The sequence below is a fragment of the Pocillopora verrucosa genome, chromosome 11, assembly GCF_036669915.1.
Source record: "Pocillopora verrucosa isolate sample1 chromosome 11, ASM3666991v2, whole genome shotgun sequence".
Taxonomy (NCBI): Eukaryota; Metazoa; Cnidaria; class Anthozoa; order Scleractinia; family Pocilloporidae; genus Pocillopora; species Pocillopora verrucosa.
The window spans coordinates 2,182,263-2,196,844 of record NC_089322.1 but is presented as its reverse complement, the minus strand read 5'-3'; the positions used below and the strand labels follow the sequence as shown (position 1 = coordinate 2,196,844).

Sequence of the window (14,582 nt, the reverse complement as noted above, 5' to 3'; positions counted from 1 at the left end):
TTCCCAGAAAGACCATTAATACTTATATTGAGCTAAAAAACCAGTAATAAATAACAACAGTGCTGACAAGCAGGTGCATGTGATGAAAGCGAGTAACAACAAAAATTTATTCTAAAAGCTACAGTAGTTTTTATACATTTTTTGATATACTAAAATGAAAGGACTGGAAATGGTTAAATGTAAAGGGTTACGAATAAACATGTTCCGAATAACAATCACACGGGAAAATCAGTAAATTTTCCCTTAGCAAAGTATTGTAAAGTTGTGCGACGAAGTTTTAAGGACACCCAGAGCGAGAGCCGTCTTGTTAATCCCGAGGTCTTCCTGAACTTGTAATCACCATGTTTCTTCTTTTATTTTGGGATAATTCGCAATGATTTCTAAAGTTCTATTCTACTCACTGAGACTAGGCGAATATCGTTGAGAAAGTCTCGAAATGAAGTTGACAAAGAAGTGATTAAATATTTCAATTAGTTTATGCATTCTGTCTCTGTCACTCACTGAACTATCAAAATTTCCTCAATCCATTTCTTGTTTTATTTTTCTTTGGAGTCGGAAAAGAAGATATATCTCAAGGCTATCGATTATTTTGAATATTCTTGGTTTCCTGACAATGGTAGCAATGATGTGAAAACTGCACTCCCAACTTTTATTTTTCCGTCACCACACCCCTCCCCCCCTCCATAATAGAAACCTTGATCATAGTCAAAAGGCACGTGCCTGACTTCAAGCGGAAACCTAGTTATCGGTTTTTTGCAATGTCAAAAGAATTCTCTCCCCTAAAGGTATGCTTTTGAAACTCAGCCACCCTCCAGCGATGGAGTGTTAGCACAGTGGCTGAGGTGTGACTGGGTACAAGCCTGAGTGCCAATCCTTGAATGCAGGTTGTCAACCAAGATGAATAAGACAAGCCCCTTCCAGCTTCAAAGAAAAATGCCATTTTTGTCTAGAGGTCCAATAACCTACCCCCCTCCCCCACCCCGAAAGCTTTCCACACAGAGCCATTTGCAACCCACCCTTGGATAGGTTAGTGGCTGGGTTGCACGCCACTACCCTTGATGTTAAGCCCCCCGCAAAGCTGAGTTGAAGGTGGGTGATGCCTTGTATGTGGTAAATGAGAGGATAACTTTGGGTGGTGAAGAAGTTTCGCACAGACAATGGTCTGGTTTATCCCGCCGTTGGTGTTGTGTTCGTTTTACAATAATCTATTATGCAACAAAGTAAGAGATACTTGTAATCTTGTACTGTTAGTTTTGGCCATATATCAGCTTCCACATCTCAATTTTTTCTAACGACAGCGATCATACGCTACTACATGAGGCAATTTAAGTCAAAACTGGAGCAATGAAATGCTTCTTCGCAGTGGAAGTAATAGATTACATGTCCGGTTCTTTGTTGTGTTCGATGCACATGGTCCTTGTGTGCATAAATATTCGCTTCTTTCACATTCCCAGGGTGGCGCCCTGAACAGAGACTTCCGCAAGGCACGAACTGAGAAACGTCGAGCAAGTAGTATGGGATATGGCGGTACGAAACCACTTTGAAAAATTGATCTCTTAAAAACGCCAACTCTCTATACTACTTTCCATTTTATGGAAGCAAAAGATAGATGTAAAAGATAGAAATAATTTTTTGGATATAAAAGATTGAAATACTCTCATTGCATCATTTTATAATATCAAAGCGTTGGAATATTGTGGGAGACTAACGATATGATCTCACTGCATTTTTCCACTGGCTTTGATGTACTCTATTCTTTTTCTTCTACTCACTTGTAACTCCGATCTCACAATCAATCAACCCAGTTGCCTGTCATGTTTCTGTACTTCCGTCACGAACCTATCAACAAATTCAATGTAACGCTTCAGTCACGACCGCCACTTGTGAGAATAGAATCTCCCAAGAAGGACAGATTTTCCTTTGAGTAACTACAAAATAAAGAGAAGCGTATTTTTGATTCATTGACCCACTTTATTTTTAGTCGTAGATACGCGAAGCGTAGAAACGATTATTCTTAGGAGTCAGAATATGCAAATTTGTCACTCACTCAGACGTAAACAGGTCGATATGTCAACGGCAGACCAATTGATATTGACTTTCCGAAATAATACCGGAACGCGTCTGTCGACTTTCCGAAGTAATTGCCGCGACGGTGAATTAGAATTCGTCTTTTCTTGAAGAAAGTTTCGACGTATACTCGTCGCATTGAGCATGTGGTAGTAAGCTGTGTAGACGCTGAATGCGAGGAGTCTTTGACCCCTCGAGACGTTTGCTCGTCGATCCTCCAAGCTCACAGGGGGTTTATAAATAGTGAACCTTTTACGAGTGAATCTTATGAGCGAAACTTTGATCGAACTCACGAGGGAACCTATGAGCACTCGAACATAAGGTTAAACAGAGACATTAGAAACATGAGTAGCATAACTGATCAGTCTATAATATCCAACCAAAACACTCTTGTGGCGAAGCCGAACGAAACGCAGTCAGAAGACTGATCTGATGGTCACAAAAATCATACAGGATCGAAGAAGTAGGTCAAAGTCCAATCGTATCAGCAAAGGCGTCTGTCGTGATAGTGAACCATCAAGATTACCGTGGAAGAAAATTCTGAACTTACTGAACTAGAGTGAAGCAATTAAGAGGTATGCAAAGTCTCATATTGTGCAAAGTTTACCACATTCGTCGGCGTTGAAAACGATTTTATCGCTTGATTACCATAACTATCTTAAAACCAGAATGTTTAGAGGTAAACCAGTTGGAATCACTCGTGCATAAGGTTTAAGGTTGTATTTTGCTATTGGTCATGTTTATATTTTCAAAACAAGAACTGCAAAGGATAAAAAGACGTGAAGTATCAGTTATTTTTCATAATTAATTTGTACTTGTTGTTCAATGTTGTTCAATAAAGTATAAGAAACGAAATCACAAGTATTTTGTTTCAAGGGCAAAGTTACTTACTTCAGGAGATATCGAGTTAAACCTGGGACCTGTTACTCAAGGAAATAATCCAAACCATCTTAATTACCTTAAACGTCCATAAATAAGCTGCATACGTAGATAAGCCGCACCCCCGATTTGGAAGCACAGAATTTGGAAAAAAATAAAAACAATACAGTTTGAAGTTTTGGTAGAGTTGTATAGCTACAAACAATCAAGGTTTCGAAACACCGATATAGAAGTTATGGCTATCACATTTATCAAGTCTAAAGAAAGCGAAATTTCATTTGTCGTACCTTCTTTTTCATTGGAATTTACACCATCTTTAACTTAAATTGCTCTTTCGATCCGATTTTTCAAGATTATCACTTCGAAACACGCCATAACGTTGAAATTCCTTCGGCATTGAAAAACAATAAACAAACAAGTGTAATTTTACAATCTCGATTAGCTCAACATGGCTAGAGAATATCAGATGTTAGTGGTGTAAGTGATTGTTTCTTAAGAGTTGTGTTCCATCAGTTGTATGGTAAACCTAGCTATCACATGAATGTTCGTAATGTCACAAACAATCCAGAGAGATTCATCAAAAGTAGTACAGACCATTCATGGTCAAGGTATTTCACACCAGGGTACATGGGCTAATACACTTGTTATACAACAATGGGTAATTGTGAAGAAGAGCTCCCCAAAAAACCTGTCGGCCGACTGTCGGTCAACTGTCGGCCGACAGTCGGCCGACAGTTGGTCGTCTGTCGGCCGACAGTCGGCCGACTGTCGGCCGTTTGTCGGCCGACAGTTGGCCGACAGACGGCCGACAGGTTTTGCCCGAAATATAGGCTACCTGTCGGCCGACAGTGGACCGACAGTCGGCCGACAGTCGGCCGACAGTCGGCCGACAGTCGGCCGACTGTTGGTAATGTGTCGGTAACCTGTCGGTAGCTTGTCGGTAGCTTGTCCGTGAAACGTTAACACAAACCTTAAAGTTTTCTCACGGTTTTCGCTTGATACAACATCCAACATGTGTAATACGTTGACAATTGACTTTCAATATTTGGTGGCTCCTAAAGGAGCCGTTTTGTGAGTGGTGAAATATACAAGATACTTCACTCGTAGAATCGTGATTTTAGCGGCGCGCGCCTAAATCAATTATCGCATCACGCATCCAAGTCTAATTATCGAATTGTTGCGTATAGTAATTTATTACTTAACATAACGAGTAAAAAGATTCACAGTTGTATCATTTATTAAACTTGAAATTGGAAATAGCAATTCATCCCAAACCTGCGAGATAGAGGACGATGTTAGCAACACAAATGCACAAGGTAAACATCATTGATACATACATAACATACCATAAGAGGCAGCGTTGCATTGTTGGGCGATTTGAACGAAAGTGTTTGTACTGATACGTAGCTTATGGTTATCAGAGTTTTTGGCCGAGTTTTCGATTAAATTATCTTCCAATGCGATTCTTAGATTGTCTGGTGTGTTGTAAATTACGCAAGTGATATATCCTATACGCATCTGATAACAACATTTTGGAAGAAACGTTTCTTTACATACTTTCAACTTTGCCGTCGATCGGTAAGTAGGTGAAGTCTGACGAGTCATACATCACCATTACGGATTGTTGTGTCACGTTAACTGTTCGTTTTTAACACAATTTTTCTTTTTTCTTAACCTGTCGGTAACCTGTTGGTTAGCTGTCAGTAGACTGTCGGCCGACGTATTGCGTGGCCGGAACGCCACACGATGTTAGTTACAAGAATAACACACATATACCGGGTATTTCCATACACTACTTTCCAAAGGATGTAGCTGAATGGCCAAAATGGACGCGTTTCAATCGTCGACATCGAGGAGATTTTAATCTTCAATGTTGTCGGTCTTATGCTCCGTTAGCCGGCTTCGAAGACGGCTCTTACGAACACGTTCATACGAATTTTATGTCAGAAATCTGCTGTAGTATATGATTTAACGGCAAAAAGTTAAGTTTAAGGAATGGTGTAGGTCAAACAATAGCCAAAATGTGAATTTTAACTGTCCATCCAACATCACCCCAGCAGTTAAAGGTAATTCTGAGTAGTTTCAACTCTATCCGAGGGTTACCTGCTGGCTGCCTATGTTTACATGTAAAAGTGTATGTGTTTGTAAAGAGGAATTTTCTTATCTTCAAAACTCATTCAAATGTAATGTACCCACGATTTATTCACAGTGTCCTTTGATTTCACATTTGATCAATTCTTGTGAACACATAAAATGATGCCTTTCTTTTACCCCCTAGAGTCATCAAAATATCTGCACAAAAGACAGATCCCAATTGGTTTATAGATCCTCTTACAACAGAGGAACTTTAGGGACAAAACTATGCTTAGGAGGGTAGGTGGGGGAAGGATCTCTCACACAAGTCCACCGCATGACATGGATGGTTACGGGCAGTTCAGGTGTCAATGGGAGCAGAACAACAAGTACTTTGTATAGCTGCATACAACTAAGCTTAATCAAATGGAATATCAGGTTACATGCATTTTTTCCCACACTCTACCAACTGAATTTGAATGATTAACCCCACTCAGGTAAATGTAGCCTGTGTGGGAAGGTTCTTAACCCTTTAACTCCTACACCAAATTTGTAATTCTCCCTACTGTCAACCATATAACTGTTATAATGTTAGTTCAGACAATTGAGTATTGGATCAACAACTTATCCCCAAATTGATATTTTTCTTCATTCTCATCACTTGTCTGGTTGATATTGTATTGACATTGTAAGGAGAGATTCTGTCTTGGTCACTCATGGGAGTTAAAAGGTTAAGAGGGGAATAGGGGTGAATGGAAAAAAAAAACTCTATTTTCTACAGTGCCTTTTTATAGTCTGTTTGTGACTGACAAAACCCCTAACCATTCACCTGAAAACCATGTGATCCCCCAAAATAACCACCAACCCCCCTCCCTTGATGATAAAATGATAACTGGTTGCTTATTGTCAAGGTCTGCTATTTATTTCCTGTAATTTAAGTGTTCATGTCTGGCCCTAATTTAACCCTTTAACACCCAAGATCTCATTAGTGATTCTCTTTACTGTCTGCCATACAGTTCTTGTTATGTTAGTTTGGAGAATATGGTATTAGATCAAGTTATAATCCCCTAATTGATATTTTTCTTCACTCTCATCACTTGTCTGCTTGATATTGTAAGGAGAAATTCTGTCTTGGTCACTCATGGGAGTTAAATGGTTAAACACTTGATGTTATTCAAAATTGTCATCTACCAGACAATCTGTTGACAAAGTGTAAAATGAGGAGTAACTCAATAGCCACTTTTGATAGTAAAAGTGACAAATCTCCTGAGAAAAACAGATTTCCTTTGAGTGACTACATTACAAATAGAAACATGATTTTGATTCATTAACACACTTTTATTTTCCTTTCATTTAATAGCTAAAGCAAAAACACATTTTAAAATCCCCAACACTGAAATTAAAGCATAATCATTGCTTTATGTTGCATGCAGCGTTTTCCTTGAGTAGAGTGGTTCAGTGTCTTTATTGAATGAAGATGTATCCAAATTCCTTGATATTTTTGTCTCTGTTGTCTGCAATCCACAAAGCTCTGTTTCCACACGTGTTTTCATATCTTGATCCTCCTTCACCAGATCCGATTCTGGAATCATGGGAACTGCAATCATCTTGTTCATTGCCATTGACACCCATTGCAAGAACCTGGTTACCCCATCAACCTTCATGCCATGACATATCTTGGTGAAGGAAGTGCTTCAGTAGGTTGGAAACAGGGTCTCCAACTGATCCAATCTGGTGACTCCATTTTTGAAAGACTGAAGACCTGAAGGTAACTGAAGGTTTCCTGTGAGATAAGAAAATTTTTCAACTTAGTATCCATTACATTGGTATTACTTCACTTTGTTCTATGAGTGGTCCAGCAAACTTGCACTAATCTCTCACCTGGTCAGATGCGATACTTAACCCAATCATGATTTAACCCTTAAACCAGTAAGAGCTGACTAGCATCTAATTTCTCCCAACATTATCAACCCTTGTTCATGTGATTTGGTCAGAGAATGAGTATTTCAACCCCAAAATGATGTAAAAAAGAACTTTACCCTCATTAAAGTTTACTCTTTCCATCTCTCTTAACCCTTTCACTCCCATAAGTGACCAAGACAGAATTTCTCCTTGCGATATCAATACAATATCAAGCAGATAAGTGACAAAAATAAAGAAATATATCAGTTAGAGGATTAGTAGTTGATCCAATACCAAATTCTCAAAACTAACATCACATGAACTGTATGGTAGTCAGTAAGGAGAATTACTAATGTGATCTTGGTGCAAGATCTGAACTTAAAGGTGAAATGATTGACAAGTTGACTCTGACATACAATCAAACTCGCCAAGCTGTGATTACAAGAGAATTGATTGAGATCATCTCAGGAGCTGCTGCACTGAATTAGATTGAGAACTTTTTATGAAAATGATGTCTTAAGTAATGTTTGTAACTGTTGAAATAAAGAAGCCCTTGGAGGTGTGTTTCCATCCTTGACAAAATTTGTTCTTTAATTTTACTCACGATAATGCGTATCGAGTCATCTCAACTAAGGACAACTAAGCTTATTCAAATGGAATATCAGGCTACAGCTGCATAACAACCAAGCTTATACAAATGACATATCAGGTTACAGCTGCACAACAACAAAGCTTATTCAAATGGAATATCAGGTTACAGCTGCACAACAACAAAGCTTATTCAAATGAAATATCAGGTTACAGCTGCACAACAACAAAGCTTATTCAAATGGAATATTGGGCTAAATGCATTTTTCCTACATTCGAACACTTGAATTTCAACAATTAACCCCTATCAGGTAAATGTGGCTTGTATGGTAAGGTTCTAAAGAAGGGAATAGGGGTGAATGGGAAAAATACAAAAGAAGAAACACTCATTTTCTACAGTGCCTCTATAGTCTATTTGTGAATGACAGATCCCCTCACCATTCACCTGAAAACCATGTGATCCCCAAAAAATCATCTCTGCCCCTGCCTCTCTCGGCGATAGAACTGGTCACTTATTGTCATGGTCTGCCAATTATTTTCTGTAATTTAAGTGTTTGTGTCTGGCCCTCACTTAAAAACTTGATTTAATTCAAAATTGTCAACTACCAGACAGCCTGTGGATAAAATGTCAACCTGTTAATTCTCAAGATCTAATTGTCAATTCTCCACTCAAGCTGCCTCACATTTCTTTGTAAGCTAGTTATGAGGATTTGATGCTAGATCAAGATAACTTCTACCAGATAAGTTTGAGTATTCTGATTACCTGTTTGTCAGACAATTTATAAATATTTTAGGGAGAAGTTACATGTTAATCACTTCTTGGAGTTAAAGGGTTAAAGGAGAAGTAACTTAATGGCCACTTGTGAGAGTAAAAGTGATACATCTCCCAAGAGAGACAGATTTTCCTTTGTGTAACTACAATACAAAGAGAAACCTGTTTTAATTCAGTGACCCACTTTTATTTTCCCATCATTTAACAGCAAAAACCCATATTTAACCCTATAACTCCCACAAGTGATTAACAAGTAACTTCTCCCTATAACATTCAGTCATTATCCAGTAAACAGGTAATGACAATACCCAAACTTATCAGGTAGAGGTCATTTTGATCTACCATCAAATCCTCATAACTAACTTAAAGAAAAACGTGTAGCAGCTAGAGGGGAGAATTGACAATTGGATCCTGGGAGTTAAAGGGTTAAAATCCCTTTACTGAAATTAGAGCATGATCATTACTCCATGTTGCAGGCAGCTTTTTCCTTGAGCAGAGCAGTTCAGTATCCAAACACCTTCATTGATATTTTTGTCTCCATTGTCCGCCCTCCACAAAGCTTTTTCCTTATGCATTTTTGTATCCTGATCCTCCTCAACCAAATCCTATTCTGGAGTCAGGGGAACTGCAACCATCTTGTCCATTGCCAATGATACCCATTTGCACCCTGCTGAACCTGTCCCCAGCAATGAGGGCACATAGTGAGGCTGCTTCCTGATCCACTCCCAAGGACCTGGTTAACCCATTGAGCTTCATGCCAAGGCAGATCTTGGTGAAGGAAGTGCTTCAGTAGGTTAGTAACATGGCCTCCAAGTAATCCAATCCCGTGACTCCATTTTAGGGAGAGACTGAAGACCTGGAAGACCACACTTTTGAATCTTAACTGAAGGTGTCCTGTGAGATAACAAAATTTTCAACTTAGTATCTATTGCATTGGTATTACTTCACTTTGCTCTATGAGTGGTTCAGCTAACACGCAACAATCTCTCACCTGGTCTTAACCCAATCATGACTTCATCCTTTAACCACTAAGAGCTGACTAGCATGTAATTTCTCTCTACAATGTTAACCCTGAATCAAGCAGGAAGGTCATTCTATTTGACATGTTTTGTTTTCATTTTTGTTTTAATTTGGAGTTATTAGTTGCTCATTGCCATTGTCTTCTATGATTACTTTATATACTCAATTGAAATGCCCGCTCCATTTAAGAGTCACTCTCCTCTCAAAGTCACAAAAGGCTAAGCCATGAACTTAAGAAAATCTCAGAGGACATTCTTGTTTATAAAAAGTGCCATACAAAGTGCTGCAATATCTTTACTGTATTAACACTGGGAAAGCATTTTAACCAACTGCATTATATCTAGAATGGATTAATGTGATCTCCTCCAAAACAAAACAAAAACTGACTCAAAAGAGGCACTGTGAAACAAACAGGAGTGGGCAAAATTAGATGGAAGATAAATTTAGTACCAAAAACTAAAAAAAACAATGCCCCTATTAAGGACCAATCATAATTTATCACCTTAAGTTTTTTTGAAAATTGAAAGCAATGCATGGAGAATTTAATGGATTCTTTACTATAAAACAAATAGAGAAGCCTTGACAGTGCTCTGTTCTGTTGTAAAGCACTTAACCCTTTAACTCCCATGAGTGACCAAGACAGAATTTCTCCTCACAATATCATTACAATATCAAGCAGACATGTGACAAGAATAAACAAAAATATCAATTAGTGGATTACAAGTTGATGCAATAACAAATTCTCAAAACTAACATCACAAGAACTGAATAACAGACACTAAGGAGAATTAATAGTGAGATCTTGGGAGTTAAAGGTTAAGAAGCAGCTTGAGCACTCAAGCACTTATTTCGTGCTCAAGCCACTTCCTACATGCTTTAAAACAACTGTTTCTTCAATCTATAAAATACCCACCAGCTCTCAATCCTTTGGTTCACCAGAGATTACCCATACTTGTGCACATTTGCATCTTGTTGATATGTACATTGCACAGCTGCCATTACGCTATTTTCTGTTCCACAGTTAGTCCTCAGTTTCACTGGACAGCTTTCTAGCCCTGCAACACAGTTCAAATAGACATTGGCAATAATTTCTGGATGGTTGTTTGCCACCTTGTGACTGTTAGCCAAATTATTTTCAACTCCATCCATCAATACACACATGAATTGGAAATCCATAAGGCTTTGATTTGTCGTATCCGTCGACGTGCCATGTGTAGTTTAGACCAGATAAGAAGTAACTTCCTCTTTCGAGGATTTTTGCCTTCCTCTGCTCACATCCTTCTGGATCCATTTCCCTCATAAGTTCAGCTACTAAATGTCTAGGAACTTGAATATTTTTAAGTCGTAGGGTATGCCACATACTTCTATATCCACCTTGGTAGCCTGGGCCTCTTAGCTCATTCATAATTTGTTCCTGAACAACGTAAGTCAAATGCTTCAACCTACAACTGGTATTTTGTCAATCAGATCAGTACACACATCGTAATGCCATGACACTTAACTAAAAATTCAGTGATATCCTCTTGAAAACTGATACGAGATTATGCTTTCTTCTTCTGGATGATCGCTTACTGAACTTGAAGAAGCCAATTTAGTTCAAATCCACTACATGAACGGTTCAAAACTCGTTGCCGCCTTAGCCAGAGCTAGTTCCAGGTTCTGGACGCTTTTAGCGACAGGTTTAGTTACCAGGGCCCAGTTGTTCGACAGCTGATTAGCGCTAACCTAAGATTAAAATTTATTCACGGTTTCTTCAATTCCTTTGTTCAAAAGCCAGTTTGGGATGATTTTCTGGATTCTCTTTAGAGCATGCAGTCATAACATTGTAGACAAACAAATTACGCTAGATCTTTTTTTAAGCTTTCAAATCTGATATCAAATTTCACACTAATCCTGGGTTATCTTAATCAAGCTTTGAACAACCCGGCCCAGTACTTTGAAATTTTGATTTTGGTGTGTTTTAGCTTGCTTTTGTGTATCAGAAAATTCCGTTGTGTTCTGGAAAAGATTGTTGTGTTTCAGAAGATTTCTTTGTGTTCTGGAAAACACTACTGTGTTTCAGAAGAGAAATTGAGTTGTGTTTTGCCCCAATAGGCCACCGTACTGATGAGGAGAGACCAACTTAAAGATAAGCTTAAGCAATCAGTCACTAGTAGATAAATGCGGATATTCCAAGCCATCATTTTAACGACCAATTTTATCCAACTGAAATTCCAAACCCTCAGGCAACCTGAAAGCGATGATGAAAAGTAAATGTAAACAACAGAAACGATCTTCTGGACCTTACCCACTCACCCTACAGCAGTTTTGTTTCTTTTTTATCAAGTCCTCAAGATCTGACAACTTGCCCAAAATTTGTTTGAAATTTTTCTTTCTCTCACTTACATCGGCACAAATGGCTAGATAAACCAAAAAGACCACTGCACAAAATTTCATAGCTGCTCAGTAACTGTTTCGAGTACCCCCTGATTTCGGTGAGTCTCGACAATAACTGAGGAATATTACCAACCCCATTCTATTAACCCTTGAAACGCCTCTGGCATTCTTTACAATTTCTCCTTACATGACTGCATACTCCATCCTTATGCTTTGTTGGGAGAACTTCTACCTTCATCAAACTAATCTTAATGGGCTATTTTTATGGATTTGCTGCAACCAACTGACCAACAGCAACCAACAGTGGCTAAGGTGTGAAAGGGTACAAGCCTGGCCACCATGCAGGCTGTAAAACAAGATGAATAAGACAAGTCCCTTCCAGCCTCATAGAAAACTGCCAGTAAGACAAGGGGTCCAATAACATACCCTCCCCACCCCTTGAGTTTTCCACACAGAGCCATTTGCAACCCACCCTTGTATAGCTTAGTGGCTGGGCTGCATGCCGGGCACTACCCTTGACGTTAACCCCTCTGAAGTTTTATCGGCGAGTCTGGCTTGATGGCGGGTGATGCTCCTAACCCAAGCCATCTGGATTTTGCAGCCTCTCCTAAGCCTACTGCTTTGGACTTTCAACCACCCTCCAACTAAAGGGTGTTCACCCACTATCTGAGCTCTATCAAGGCATGAACCTGACTGTCAATCTTGCAACATGTGAGGCATGTTTTTGCAAATCCGATCAGATATAGTTTTTAGACATTAAAGAAAACTGAAGGAATTAATTAAGGAAGTCTCATCACCCTTTATCTTCACTTGGGTAACCCTCAAAGAAGGATACTCATTACAGTGGCTTTAAAAAGCGAAGCAATTAGGAGAGAGTTAAAACAAGCCTGTTTACTCGCCTAGAAATGCCATTTTTTTGTACCTAACTTTATCATACTATCTTGAATGGGGAGTTTTTCTGTACGAATGTTTGTCCTACCGAATTTTGAAAATGTTATTGGCATTGGTCTACATACTTCATTAGAAGAAATTATATGATCATATTCTCTATTATAGGTCAATTCCTGAGACGGTTTTTTGACTGAACGAGTTGTGCAAAATGTCTTCGGAATACGTCAAGATTAAATATATCAGTTAATTGCACGGTGCTTTGATTCAGTTAGAAATGGACTTGCAGAACATGATTTTGTTCCTTATTTCCAAAATGCCTATGCTACAACATTGTTAGGAAAGCTTAATTAGGACCATAGGAGAGCTAGAAATAATTTTCGAGCATAATTCCTTATACGCTATTTTTTGTACATATTTCATAATAGGAAAATAGCTGTGATTCAACATGATGTCAAATATACACATATCGAATTTACAACCAGCTTCTATCGCCATTGTACTGATTAATTCCATTGCACCACGCATTATCTCTTACAATAAAAAATTACATCAGTTTGGCCAGATGACGTCTTTATCGAGTTCAACTAGATCTGGACCTGAGACCATCCACAGAAACTGAATCATGTCATTACAACAACGTTCAAACGCATTTACTTCAATTTGATTCGCTTTCTCATTGTATTCCTGCATCCAGTTTGCCAGAACTTTCTTTTTTCCTTTTTCTTCTTCTTACAGACGGGACTTACTGGACGCATTGATATCACTTCTTTGGGCCTTAAATGTTTCTTACGAGAAGGGTTCTTGCACTCGGATGTTCCACACACGACTTTTACCCAATGGTTTTTACGACGTTCAAATTCCAGTCCTGAAGTTTTAAATGGATAGCTTCCCACGATGTAATCAAGGCGGCAGAGATAAACTAGTCTTTTGCCTTCAGCCCATCCTATTTTAACCAAGCCTGACATAAACTGGGTTTTGACATCATTGAAGATCGTAGTTACAGAAAGGTGGTGGGAAAATGAAGAAACGGTATTAGATTCTTCAGAGCCGATATGCTTGTCGGAAATTTTCTCTTCAAGCATTTTTAATTGACCGAAACTATATACGCATGATTCGCATTCGAGAGCGTCCATTTTGAAAAAAGGCTTGTGTGCCTGGCTGCTTTGCCAAATATGGATTACTTTGTTGACATGCTAACTAGGTATTGGTCGGTAATGACCTCATTGTCTATCCAAATCAAAGGCTTGGCAACTAAGTACACAATTGTAAAACTGCTGACGTAGGAATTTGCTAATCAGAATTTGAACTTCTGACGATTCCCTATTCAAAAGCGTTGACGGGCTCCATACAAATGTTTTTGGTCAAGCAAGAGCTGTAGGCCGAGTGTAACGCTGAAATAAGTATTGGCGGTATTTTCGGACGTATTTACTAAAACAAGCTCGCTTACTATGTCCTTTGAGCGAACTTTGAGCCATGTCTAATCGAGTGGTTGCGTTCTGCGAAACCGTTAGCGCGATGGCGATCAACTGACTTCGCTCGTACGTGTCTTAATGAACTGGAGAAGCAGGCGAACTCATGGATCAGTGTAGGAGACACTGTCCACGCAGGAACTAATATAAATTCTTTAAGAACCCGTCGAGTCCTAAGCGAAACTTGTCTCGCTGCAGCTGAAAACACTTAGGGTAAATAACAGTATTCAGTCTGGGAAGGAGAAGTATATTTTGGCATTGTTTATATTTTTGCTCGGGAAGGACGAGTCTTAAAGAAGTAGTCCAGTTTCCCAGACAGTTTAAACTAAAACACTTTATCTAAACTTGCGTTTCCAAGGTCATGCGTACTAGTAGTAAATAAAATTTATATTTAACTTTGTAGAGGAACGCAAATGATTCTCCTCTCGTCAATACTTGTCTACTTTGGCATATTCACAAGCTTCTGTAAATTATTTGCACAGATATCCTCGGTCTTTGAAAACTGAATTACACATGTTTATCTAATTCAAACTGCACTAGTCGCT

General features: G+C 38.8%; 1 protein-coding gene across 1 annotated transcript in view; it reads right to left on the bottom strand.

Annotated features, from left to right (window-relative positions):
* LOC131793977 (uncharacterized skeletal organic matrix protein 5-like) overlaps nt 1-14,582 on the bottom strand; it is a 152,388-nt gene that overhangs the window by 99,498 nt on the left and 38,308 nt on the right. The window lies entirely within an intron of this gene.